At 43.5% G+C, this 13,327-nt stretch overlaps 1 long non-coding RNA gene across 1 annotated transcript; it reads right to left on the reverse strand.

Moving 5' to 3' along the window:
- Positions 1–11,095: 11,095 nt before the first annotated feature.
- On the reverse strand, positions 11,096–13,318 carry LOC123381241. Its single transcript, XR_006588033.1, has 2 exons — positions 11,573–13,318; positions 11,096–11,424 (listed from the first exon to the last, which is right to left on the reverse strand). It is a non-coding gene; the product is annotated as an uncharacterized LOC123381241 (long non-coding RNA).
- Positions 13,319–13,327: the final 9 nt, after the last annotated feature.

The following is a 13,327-nucleotide window of genomic DNA, read 5'->3' on the forward strand; positions in this document are numbered from 1 at the left end:
TTTCTATATTATTTTTGTTTCCCTTCCCTTATGTTCATCTGTTTTCTCTCTTAAAGTCCTCATATGAGTGAAGTCATACGATTTTTGTCTTTCTCTGACTAATTTAACTTAGCATGATACCCTCCAGTTCCATCCATGTAGTTGCAAATGGCAAGATTTCATTCTTTTTGATTGTGAGTAATACTCCATTGTATATATATATATATACCACCTCTTCTTTATCCATTCATCCATCGATGGACATTTGGGCTCTTTCCATACTTTGGCCATTGTTGATAGTGCTACTATAAACATTGGGGTGCATATGTCCTTTCGAAACAGCACACCTGTATCCCTTGGATAAATACCTAGAGTGCAACTGCTGGGTCGTAGGGTAGTTCTATTTTTAATTTTTTGAGGAACCTCCATACTATTTTCCAGAGTGGCTGCACCAGCTTGCATTCCCACCAGCAGTCCAAAAGAGATCCTCTTCCTCCGCATCCTCACCAACATCTGTTGTTGCCTGAGTTATTAATGTCAGCCATTCTGACAGATGTGAGGTGGTATTTCATTGTGGTTTTGATTTGTATTTCCCTGATGATGAGTGATGTGGAGCATTTTTTCATGTATCAGCTGGCCATCTGGATGTCTTCTCTGGAGAAGTGTCTTGATGTCTTTTGCCCATTTCTTTACTGGATTATTTGTTTTCTTGGTGTTGAGTTTGATAAGTTCTTTATAGATTTTGGATACTAACCCTTTACCTGATACGTTGTTTGCAAATATCTTCTCCCATTCTGTCGATTGCCTTTTAGTTTTGCTGATTATTTCCTTTGCTGTGCAGAAGCATTTTATTTTGATGAGGTCCTCCTAATAGTTCATTTTTGTTTTTGTTTCCCTTGCCTCCAGAGACGTGTTGAGTAAGAAGTTGCTGCGGCCAAGATCAAAGACATTTTTGCCTGCTTTCTCCTCAAGGATTTTGATGGCTTCCTGTCTTAATTTAGGTCTTCATCCATTTTGAACTTATTTTTGTGTATGGTATAAGAAAGTGGTTCATTTTTCTGCATGTCGCTGTCCAGTTTTCCCAGCATCACTTGCTGCTGAAGAGACTGTCTTTTTATTCCACTGAATACTCTTTCCTGCTTTGTCAAAGATTAGTTGGCCATACATTTGTGGGTCCATTTCTGGGTTCTGTTCCATTGATCTGAGTGTCTGTTTTTGTGCCAGTACCACACTGTCTTGATGATTACAGCTTTGGTAATACAGCTTGAAGTCCGAGATTGTGATGCCTCCTGCTTTGGTTTTCTTTTTCAAGATTGCTTTGGCTACTGGGGGTCTTCTCTGGTTCCATACAAATCTTAGGATTGTTTGTCCTAGCTCTGTGAAGAGTGCCGGTGTTATTTTGATAGGGATTCCGTTGAATATGTAGGTTGCTTTGGGTAGTATTGACATTTTACCAATATTTGTTCTTCCTATCCAGGAATATTTTTCCTTTTTTGTGTGTGTTCTTCAATTTCTTTCATCAGCTTTCTATAGTTTTCAGTGTATAGATTTTTTACGTCTTTGGTTAGATTTGTTCCTAGGTATTTTATGGTTTTTGGTGCAACTGTAAATGGGATTGATTCCTTGATTTCTGTTTCTGTTGCTTCATTGTTGGTGTATAGGAATGCAACCGATTTCTGTGCATTGATTTTATATCCTACAACTTTGCTGAATTCATGAATCAGTTCTAGTAGTTTTTTGGTGGAATCTTTTGGGTTTTCCATATAGAATATCATGTCATCTGCGAAGAGTGAAAGTTTGACCTCCTCCTGGCTGATTTGGATGACTTTTATTTCTTTGTGTTTTCTGATTGCTGAGGCTAAGACTTCCAATACTATGTTGAATAACAGTGGCAAGAGTGGACACCTCTGTCTTATTTCTGACCTTAGGGGGGAAAGCTCTCAGTTTTTCCCCATTGAGGATAATAGTAGCGTTGGGTCTTTCGTATATGGCTTTTATGATATCGAGGTACGATCCTTCAATCCCAACTTTCTTGAGGGTTTTTATCAAGAAAGGATGTTGTATTTTGTCAAATGCTTTCTCTGCATGTATTGAGAGGATCATATTGTTCTTGTCTTTTCTTTTATTAATGTGATGAATCACATTGATTGTTTTGCAGATACTGAACCAGCCCAGCATCCCAGGTATAAATTCCACTTGGTCATGGTGAATAATTTACGGAATGGTAACTTTAGATAAAATTAGCCGTTGAGCAACCTAGTAGCCAATCATTGTCAAACAAGATTCAGGAGACTCAGGACTTTCATATCAACCCCAGTTTATTCAATGTTTTTGACAGTGACTTGATGATAAAAAAGGATCCTCTTAACAGATTTGTGAAATGACAGGAATCTGCAAGAGTGAAATACGCAAATTTGTTCAACCGTTCAGCCATGGAAAGACATGGGTGGTTATTTCTGGTATTGGCTGTTATGAATAAAGCTGCTATGAACATCTGTATACATATTTTTGCATGAACAATGTAGTGCAATTGCTGGGTTGTATGATAAATGCATGTTCAGTTTTATAAGAAACTCAACTGTTTTCTATAGTGGCCGTATCATTTTACACTCCCACCTGCACTGTATGAGTTTCTCCATATCCTGCCCATCATTTTTTATAATCAGGTTTTTTTTTTTTAATTTACTTTCTAGCCATTCTAGTAAGTGTGTAGTGATATCTAGTAAGATCAGTACTAGTACTGACATGATTTTTGAAAGCATAATTATCAACATTTCAGTGAACAAATATTCTCCCAATGGCTAATGCATTATGATGTTACAAAATCATGAGTATTTTGCTTTTAAAATATGTCCACAAATTCTTTGATACCTCTCCTTTGAAAAGATGGAAGCTAATTCCCTTCCCCTTGAATGTGGACTCTATTCAGTGAATCTGTCAGTGAACAGAACCTAGCAGAAGCGGTGGTGTGTGACTTTAGTGTATAAAAGACATTGTGGCCCTGCCATGTGCTTTCTTGGATCCCTTACTCTGGGGGAGGTCAGCTGCCATGTCTTGAGGACTCTCAAGACTCATATGGGGAACAAAATCCTGACAACAGCCACACGAATGGGGTTAGAAGCAGATCTTCTGTCTTCAGTCACACCTTCAGATGATGGCAGCCCGGGTCAACATCATAACTGCAACTCATGAGAGGCCTTGAATGAAAATCCTGGTGCTTGCCCTATCCTGATGCACAGAAAATGTTAAAAAAAAATGTGAGTTTAAGCCATTAAGTTTTGGGGGTAATTTGTATTGGAACAATAGGTAACAAGTAAGATACATTCAAAGCTCAAGAAAGACTAATGCATTTGAATGCAACAGAGTACAAAAAACGTATTGATAACAGTTTTAGATGCCACATTACAACTAACCTTAAGAAACTACCACTGGTTGAATACTTGTGTAATATTAAAGAATATCTACAATGATCTGAAAAGGCCATTAATATACTCTTCCCTTCTCCAACTACCTACCTGTATGAGGCCAGATTTCCCCCACATACTTCAATGAAAACAAGATAGCCCAACACATAGAGTACAGAAGCAGATATGAGAATTCAGCCGTCTTCTGTGAAGTCAGACATTAGATTTGCAAAATATAAAAATGCCATTTTACTGAAGTTTTGGAAAACAGTTATTTGTTACTTATGGATGTTCTTTACATGAACATGTAATGGTTTTTTTATTTTTAAATGTCTGAATTTTTTTCAGTTTTGACTTTTAACAGTAAATATTGATAAAACCCATAATCAGAAGCTCATTGAGGTCCTCAATAATTTTTACAGTGAAAAGATGTTCTGAGGCCCAAAACTTAGAGAACTGCTCTACCACCTAGAGGCATGAGGATGTATGTAAAGGAAAGCAATTAGAATTGGACTGGAAATCATGTTGTATGTGGATTAGCCAAAGAATTTGAAGGTGCTTGGCCTAGAAAAGATTTAGGACCTAACGGCTATCTTCTAAAAGCAGAACATTGGGGCACCTGGGTGGCGCCATCAGTTGAGCATCTGACTTGGCTCAGGTCATGATCTTACTGCTCGTGGAGTTCGAGCCCTGCGTCAGACTCTGTGCTGACAGCTCAGAACCTGGAGTCTGCTTCAAATTCTGTCTCTGTCTCTCTGCCCCTCCCTCTCCCCTGCTCGCTCTCTCTCTCAAATATAAAGTAAAACGTTAAAAAAAAATTTAAAAGAAGAGTACTGATCCATTTTAAAAACCAAAAGGAATTTTAAAAATTCAAAGAGAAAAGTGAAAGTCACATGAAAACCTGCCAACCAGTGACAGCCACTATAAAAACATTGGTACCTGTCGTTCTAGACATCTGTCATAAAGTCTAAAAAAGAATAAAAAAACAAAAACCAAAAGAACAGAGAGAAAAGCCTGTATGCTGTGCTGAGGTTTTAGAAACTGTCAGAAACACTTTTTTAGCCACCGCAGGAGGAAAACAAGTCCGTAAAGCTACTTATCTTAAACACCAGGGGTTACCTGAGCTCTGGTGGCTCTGGAAAACACCTGCCCATAGAAGAAAGAAGAAAACAAAGCACCTGAGGAACTTACTCCGGGCTCACTAACAGCCAGGGGCAGTCAGGGCAGGGGACCCACCTCACATCTCATCAAGGGGTTCAGTTGGAGGCTGCATTCCTTTTCTCCTCTGCTGACTTTTAGTTTACCGGTTCCTGGTAGGCGTGCCCTTCAGGGCCCCACTGACAGCTTGGCGGTCACCAGGGCTGCTCTTCCACTGCAGCCCTGCATCTGTCTAAACATACACTTTGCCCAGCTTTTCGGCGTCTACTCATCTTTCCCTTTCCTGCTCAGTGCCTCGTCCCCTCAGTCACCGCTTTCAAAGCAACAAATTCATCGTGGAACGAAGTGACAGCAAATGTCAGGCTCTCTTCTCTGGGCTTCCCTGCTCTCCAAGATCACGGCTTCTCAGGTTCCAGCTGCCGTGGTGGCTCCCCAAGCACCTTCGTGAAAGGTATAAAAAGGGCGTTCACAAAGTAATGAAAACAAAGGTCCTAGGTGTGTTTTTTTTTTATAACCATTGTGCATGTTTTAGTGTTTCCAGTTTCCAGATGAACCAAAAATAGTTGAGGAACCATAAGAAAATCTTTAATAATTTTTTGAGTTCCTATTCAGACAATGCCACGCATGACTTGATCTCCTGTGTAAAACCCGGGGACCATGTGGCCGGCCATGTCGCCATCCCTGAACAGCACGGCCAGTGTATACACTCATTGTCCTCTGCCTCCTCAGAGCACACACGACTCAGCTGTGTGACATTCTAGAAGTGGCACACACGTTTCAGAAACAGCCTGGCTGCCTGGCCGTGCGGTAGCTCTTTTATCCCCGACATGCAAAAAATAGTCAAGGAGGGTTCCCCATCCACCCAGGATCTGTAGAGTTTCCTTTTTTAAATTTGCTCTTACTTAATATTATACACAACTGAGGAGCTGCTAGGTCCAGCTATCACACAGTATGTCATATTAATAAAAGCAACACACACACAGACATTATTTTACCTAAACACACTATAAAACCAAGTGAATTCTAGGGCACGCCTTGCCCCCAGTATTTTATTTTTAAAATACTATTGGATATGCATAGCAGTTGTGGTTTTTTGTTTTTCTTTTTTTTTTTTCTTTTTTTGACAGATCCTGCCGCAGGTTTATTTGTAAAAGTAGCACAGGAGGCTGATAGAAGGCCAGGCATCACATCAGTCCTGCCATCCTCACCCTGGCAGACAGAAGGCTCTACACCGGAGCCTCTGTGGGGGCCCAGGCACTTTGGGGAACCTGAGCCGCAGCAGGGGCTGGAGCCGGAGTTTCAGCTGCAGCCTGGGCCTTGGTTTGACCCTAGGCCTTGGTCTTGGCCTTTGGCCGGCAGAGTCTGAGATCCTTGGCAGTGCAGGCACAAGCACGTTTCCCAAGCTTGGGGTGAGTGATGTAGGCAAGTCGATTGATTGAGCTTGCAGCTGCCACTGTTTGGGATCTTGGGCTTGACAAGCCTTGATAGCCTTGGCACGTGCACTCATGAACTCGGCGTTGTTGGCCTGCATCTTCTTCAGGCCCTTCTTGTCGTGCTTCCAGGCAAAGTGTATTCCTCAGGAACTTGGGGTCCACCCCCTTAAGAGATTTCATACCTTTGGGTTTTTTCAATTGTTTTTTTAACATTTATTTATTTTTGAGAGGGGTGGGGAGAGGCAGAGAGAGGGAGACAGAAGGTCCAAAACAGGCTCTGTGCTGTGAACACAGAGCCCAACGTGGGGCTCCAACTCCCACACCACGAGATCATGACCTGAGCTGAAATCAAGAGTCAGCCGATTAACCGACTGAATCACCCAGGTGCCCCCAAGAGAGATTCATACCTTTGTGACCACCGTTTCTTGATGCCATTTCTGTGCCATTTTTGTGACTGTGCCTGGTGTGTTTCTTGGACTTGTCCATGCCTGCACCAAAGCCCAAGGCTCCCATTAGCTGTTTTAATTTAGGAGTGTTTCAACTCAAATATTAGCTTGAAGAGATCAGATATTGTTTTGTGCAAAGCTTTTAAATCACAAAAAAATAGTTATGAAATGGCAATAACATACCAGTCTTTTCTCATTACCTTTAAATTGTATCATATTACTCTAAAACACTGCATATAGTAGCCTGCTTGCTTCTTTCCCTCGTGTTTATATTGTACTTATTATCATGTGTTCTTTCCGAAGTCAACTTCCCTCTTTGCCTGTCTGAACCCTGACCACCGTCAGCCTCTGCATTCTCCAACTAGCCCCTTCCTATGTTTGACCACACTGGTCTTCGAAGCAGGGCTGGGCCAATAAGCCCCTCTAGCCCTTCTTAGCTCTAGTACAATATTACATTCCTTAGATTCTTAGGTATCATGCATGCTGCATTATAATGCACTTTTTGGAGCCGAGGTAGTAAATACTTGATACATCCATGTTCTCCACAGAATTTAAGAAAAAGCTGATGTAAAATGGGAGCTTTAGAAACATGTGTTGATTAAATAATCCATAAGGGGCGGGGGGGGGGGGCGGGGAAGAGTTCATATGTAGCTTTGACTTTCACAACTAAATAAACAGTGGTTCCCGCGTTTGTCTGTGAACAGGTGAAGATCTGGGTGCAAATTATCCCTTGAGGGGATTTACTAAGAATAGTAACATTCCCAAGCTGGTGTGGGGGGTGGGGGTGGGGTGGAGAGGCTACCACAATAGGACCTGAGAATCCAAATTTTTAAGAAACAGCACAACTAACCTTGAAATGCAATGAAAAAAAAAAAAAAAAAAAACAAACTCATTGCTAGTTGCTAACCCAAGATGTATTTACATTTCCTTTACTAAAAACTTATTTTCTACAGGGCTATAATGTACCCAGCTACAAACTACATTTCCCAGACTCCCTTGCAGCTAGAGTGGCTATCAGACAACCATGACCAATAGGATGTAAGCAGAGGTCAGTGGGTGTGATCCTCCCGGAAAACTCTTCAAAGATGATGGAACTCAGCCAGCACTGGCTCTTTGCTTTTCACATTTCCCCTTCTTCCTGCCTGGGGACTGCAGACCCTGCGCTAGAGGTAAGCATCCATCCTGCAGCCATCACATGATGAGCATGAGGACAAAAGCCACACAGTGAGAGCGTGAATAGCTAAGTGGAGAGAAAGAAGGAACGTAGATCTCCAAAGCATCTTGGAACCTTAGTACTGGGCCTGGATGGCTTACTTCTAGATTTCTTTTTCCTTTAGAAAATCAGTGCTATTTGGGTAAGCTACTATAAGTTGGGTTTTCTGTTACTTGCAGGCAAATGGCAAATGCAATTCCAACTGATACAAACACTGTATTTTCAGAACATTAAGACCCTATGTAGGGACCTGTGTGAAAGAATAACCTGGAGTCCATTACACAAGCTATAATTCACAAAAACCTGGAAGAGCTGAAAGATAAATAAACACACAGTCTCTTCTGTCAACAACAACACAAAGCAATTAAGAGCTCCAGAAAAACAAAAAACCATATGACAAAGTCAGCTTTTGTTGAAGCAAACAAAAACGTGCCATGAGTTTTTGAGCAAATGGTGGAGAATTTTGACCTTGATATTTGGGATATTCTTTTTAAGAGGTCAAGTTTAGGGAACCAAAATTACATTTACTTTTTTTATAGACCCAATAATTCCACAGGGTTCTATGGTGAATATCATGATATTAAAAAAAATAATGATAGTATTTTAAAACGATTACTTTTCAACATTTAGATATAATCCATAGACAAGGCATTGAATTTATATTTATAGAATGTAAATGCCCTAAACTTAAGTTTGGACTAGTGAGTGGGAAGCAGAGAAGAGGGGTTGGTACAGGTGCCCTCATCTCTGCATATGTAGTATAGAGTCACTGGAAACTTGCTAACACTGGTGGATTGAAAATGGAGACCTAGGGGCGCCTGGGTGGCTCAGTCGGTTAAGCGGTCAACTTCGGCTCAGGTCATGATCTCGTGGTTTGTGAGTTCGAGCCCCGCGTCGGGCTCTGTGCTGACAGCTCAGAACCTGGAGCCTGTTTTGGATTCTGTGTCTCCCTCTCTCTCTGCCCCTCCCCCGTTCATGCTCTGTCTCTCCCTGTCTCAAAAATAAATAAACATTTAAAAAAAAATTAAAAAAAAAAAAAAAGAAAATGGAGGCCTAGATATATGAAGTTATGTGAGTAAATACTAGAAGAATTAAAAATGATATAAGCAACAAAATTGAGAAGTATTGGGGAAGAGACAGATCAATGTGCTAAATTCCTCATCTTTTCATAGCATAGTAACATGTACTACCTGAAGCTCATAAAACAAGGTAAATATACGAGAGGTAATAGTGTTATTGTCAGAGCTAAAAGAGACGTTGGTGACAGTGGCTTCCTCTGGGTTGAGGCCTTGAGGATTTGGGGGAGGTGGGAGAAGAGAGATTTTTTGCACTTCATATCTTTCTGTACTAAAATTATATTGACCTCCACGTGTACATTCTTTTCATAATTACAATATAGCATGTTTTTGTTTATTTTTAAAAACTTTTGATTCTGACAACCACCTGGTTTGTGGAGTCATTGAACTAGACCATCTTGGGAAATACCTTTGAGCTCAAACACCCTTGTGAACTTTTACTCCAATACAGTCATGGGAAGGGATGAGCAAAGAGGCCTCTTTCCACGGGGCTCAATGTAAAACACAGGCATTTAGAAAAATTTTGCTCTAATTATCTTCCAAAAAAACCCTAAATGCAGTTAAAAGAACAATGTTTTGAGATTGTTTAATGAATCATTAAAAAACTAAAACTTTTTATTCCTAATAAAAGTAAAATTCAAATGTAAAACATTTGGATTATTTTGATTTGTACATAAACTTTTATTTTTCTCTGAAAATCAAATCTAGAGCTGACGGAAAGCGTGGCAGCAATAAAAATACACCAAAAAGAGGTATATGGCTTTGCATTCTTTTGTCGATTTAATGTTTAAAGAACAGAAATAAGAACTATGAACATAAATAATTGAACTGAAGAAGGAAACATCTGCATAAATAACGAAGGAAGTCCACAGAAAGAACCTGCTGGTAAACAAAGTAATTTATCAGGCTGGATGGGGATACAATGGAAAGAAAATTGTCACCTAATTCTAATTCTGGTCTGTCATTTATGGTGATTCCCAAACTGGTATCAGGTGCTTACACATTTGAGACCTGGTAACATTTGCAAACTGAAAATTCTAGAAATGAATACTGATCCATTTTTAAGGCCTATTTTCAGAGTCTTGATGTTTACCAAGGAAGAGATAATTTTTTAAATCTGGGAAGAACAGGGAATTCTATATGGGTGTGGGGCCAACAATCAAACTGTCTTTAATGCTCAACTATACAGAAACAAGGACGTTTGTGACTGAAAGAAATGGACCACGGAGAGGCCAAGATTTGGTTTGCCCAAGGTGGTTCCAGATCCTCTGGATTCTGTGTGGCCTGCGGTGGCTCCCTAGATTCTCAGCATTTCCTGGGCCACGGCCACTGTCAAGATCACTGTGTTTGGGGACCTCTAACCCATAGCCAGGCAGATCTCAATGCTGCTTGCAGACCCAAGGCGAGGTGCACAAAAATTAAGCCTGGCTCTGTCAGAAGCAAAACTTTGCCACAGTTGATGGAATCTCTCTGGAAAGAGGAATAAGATGCCCGATGTTGAAAGGAAGTAACAGAAGTTTTCTGAGCGACCCTCCAACACACCGTGCGATTGCCTCCCTGCTCTTGGCCAACATTCCTGTGGGGCTCATGCTCCAAGTATGCCCCTTCGTAGGGAAGGTTGGCGTAGTGAAATTTGGGGGCCTCCCCAGTCTCCAAACTTTGCTTATTCTCACTTGATGGCCTACCAGCGTTTGGGCATGGGGATGGTAAGAGGGTGAGAAGCGTCCAGGATGACTCCAGCTTCTTGATTTGTGCAAATGGATGGGTGGAGGTGCCATTTACAGGGATATGGGACCATGGGAGAGGACCCTGGTGGCAGAGGTCAGGAGTGTTGTTTTCGAGATGCTGGTTCCCAGATGCTCTGAGGCACCCTAGTGGAGGCGACTGGATGTAAGCGCTGAGAGACAGCAGCACAAAGACACGGCCCTGCTCTCGTGGATCTCGCTGTACAACAGGAACAGACTTAGTCAAATAACTACCAAGATAAATATCAACAAAGTTTCATGAGAATGAGGGAGTGATTAAAAGGTACTGAGTACTCCTGGGAAATCCATAAAATGACTGAAAGGTTTTCATGAACATAATCCCATGGAGCTCCCTGAGGACCTTGATGGGTGGTGCCTTGTTTACAGTGATGGGGCAGCAGCCGGGCTGGAGTGGAGAAGTGGAGGCAGAACATGACAACTCTTTGGAGAAGTGTGCTGTGACACAGAGGGAGGGGGTCTTATCTGGAGACAGAAGTGTTTCAGGAAAAGTTTTCGTTTGTTTTCAGCTCGTTTGTTTTGTTTTTAAGAAGAGAGCAGCAAATTGAAAGACCATTTCTAGGAGCCAGGGTGTGAGAAGAGGTGTGACAATCAACACCTTAAGTTTTCTGAGAAAGTGAGAAATGGGATCCAAAGAAGTCCTTGGGCAGGACCGGTGTTTTTCTAACCTCATGGAGGATCGGAAGGGTGGAGGGGGCAACAGTGGGGTGGATCCACTTTTCTCCATAAACAGAGGCAAGGGGTCTGCAAAGGGCTGCAGGCAGGCTGAGGAGAGTGGAGAAGGCTTGGCAATATCTTTGCAGGGAAGGAGGGAGGAGAGGGCAGGGGGGAGAGCCAGGCAGGGCTGAGGGCCAGAAGCATTCCTGCCGGTGCCTGCTGCCAGGTCTTGCGGCTCCTCCTCCGGCAGTGGCAGGTGCAGAGCAAGCAGGTGGAGTTCATCCAGGCTGAGGATCTGTCAGACAAGCGTGACAAGGACAGAGGAGCAAGGACGTTAAGGGTAATGGCAAAATTAGTACTGGAATGGACGAAAATGGAATTGCAGCTGGATGAGGAGGGAAGGGAAGGAGAGGGTAACACTGGGCAGAAAAGGTAGAACATACGAGGGTCACAGGGGAGCAGCTGGAGGGATGGGTCATCCACAGGTAATGCTGATAGGTGATGGCAGGACAGGGGTGGAAGGATCCTGGTTAGTGGATCACACAGACAAGGACAGATGTGGCCAATGGCAGGAGGCTTACTGAAGGACGTTTTCCCTCTTCTCTCCTTCCTTCCTTCCTTCCTTCCTTCCTTCCTTCCTTCCTTCCTTCCTTCCTTCCTTCCTTCCTTCCTCTGTGTGTGTGTGTGTGTGTGTTCATTAAGGAAAGGAGAGGAAGGCCCTCATTTTCTTACCCATGGATCTCCCAGCCTCCTTCTCCCCCATGATTACGGAAAAGACCAACCCCTCTGTGTGTACTCTGGGTTCTGCCGCATCTCACCTGACTTGGGTACCTCGTCTTCTCTACATTCCATCTTTACCTCTCTGCTAAACCATTCTCACTCATGCAAAGATGTCTCAGTTCTTTTTAAATATGGTCCTCCAACTCTGTCTCAGAGGTACCTGGCATCTGCAGATTCCTGGGCTCCACAAGAGACTTGCAAGGTTCTTAGGCAAAGTATGCACAGCCTTGCTGCTGCTTTCGTTTGAAAAACCTAACTCATCCCTACATCCTCCCACCCTGGGCCACCTCCATCCCCATTCCTCTGCTCCTCTCAGAGACAAGCTTCTCCAGATCCGTTAAGGTGGATTTGCCGGCTATCACCTCATCCTCACTTCCCATTCCCACTTCCAACCTGCTGCCTCCCAGTCTCTGCGGCGATACGTCCCATGGAAGTATCGGTGTCTTCCCTGGGGTAAAGGTGGGACACTTTTCAACGCCCTCTCTGGCTTCTCAGCAGGTTTTGCCAAAGTGGACCCCACCCTACCTCCTCAAACAGTTCTTCACTCAGCCCCAGAGGCAAACGGGGCCCCTAGTTTTCTGCATATTTCTCTGGCAGGCTCTGCTTGTTGTCCTGTACTGATTCCTCTTCTTGGATTCTACAGATGGGTTTCCCGTTGCTTTATTCACTTTGTGCCTCTATGTGACCAACCCCGCCCAGTTCTGTGGCTTCAAATACCATCTGTATTCCAATAAGCCCCAATTACTATCTCCAGCCTTGTCACTCCTGGTGAGCTTCAGACCCACATATCCATCTGTATAGATGTCATTTCTCCCGGATTCACATGTCCAACTCTTGATCCTCACCACTTCCCTGCCAAACTTCCCAAGTCTCTGTATCTTAGAGAATGGTGCCCAGAGCCATCGGTTGTTGACATGGCCACCTAGCGATCATCCGTGATCCCGCCTTTCCTCCCTCTGGTCTGTGTCTTGAATGAGGCGTTCCCCCAACTCTCCTTAAATGTCAAAGCCATACAAAAAAAGGCTTTCTGACTGCAATCTAAACTAGGTTTTCCTGTTACATGCTCACAGCATCCAGGCGCTGGCCACAGCACTCCTCTCGCTTATTAAGTTCCCAGAGGCAGGCTCAATAAACCCTTCCGAGAGAGAGAGTAAGCCTTCCCTAAACCAGGCGCAGCCCTGTCCCAGGCGGGCACCCGGCCGTGCGCAAGCCTCCCGGAACAGAACACGCCACAGTGGGGGGCAGGCGGGAGCGGCGGCGCCTGCGGGAGTAGCCGCGCGGACTACCGCCGTCGCCTCTGCGCGGCTTCCGGGTCACGTCCCGGTCCCGCGAGCCGCGCTGGGACTCCGCCCCCCAGGAAAGGGGAGGAGCCTCTTGTGCCGAGCGGGGCGCGGTCGCGGTCGCTAGGCCCCACCGCA

The sequence above is a fragment of the Felis catus genome, chromosome D3 (genome assembly GCF_018350175.1).
Source record: "Felis catus isolate Fca126 chromosome D3, F.catus_Fca126_mat1.0, whole genome shotgun sequence".
Taxonomy (NCBI): Eukaryota; Metazoa; Chordata; class Mammalia; order Carnivora; family Felidae; genus Felis; species Felis catus.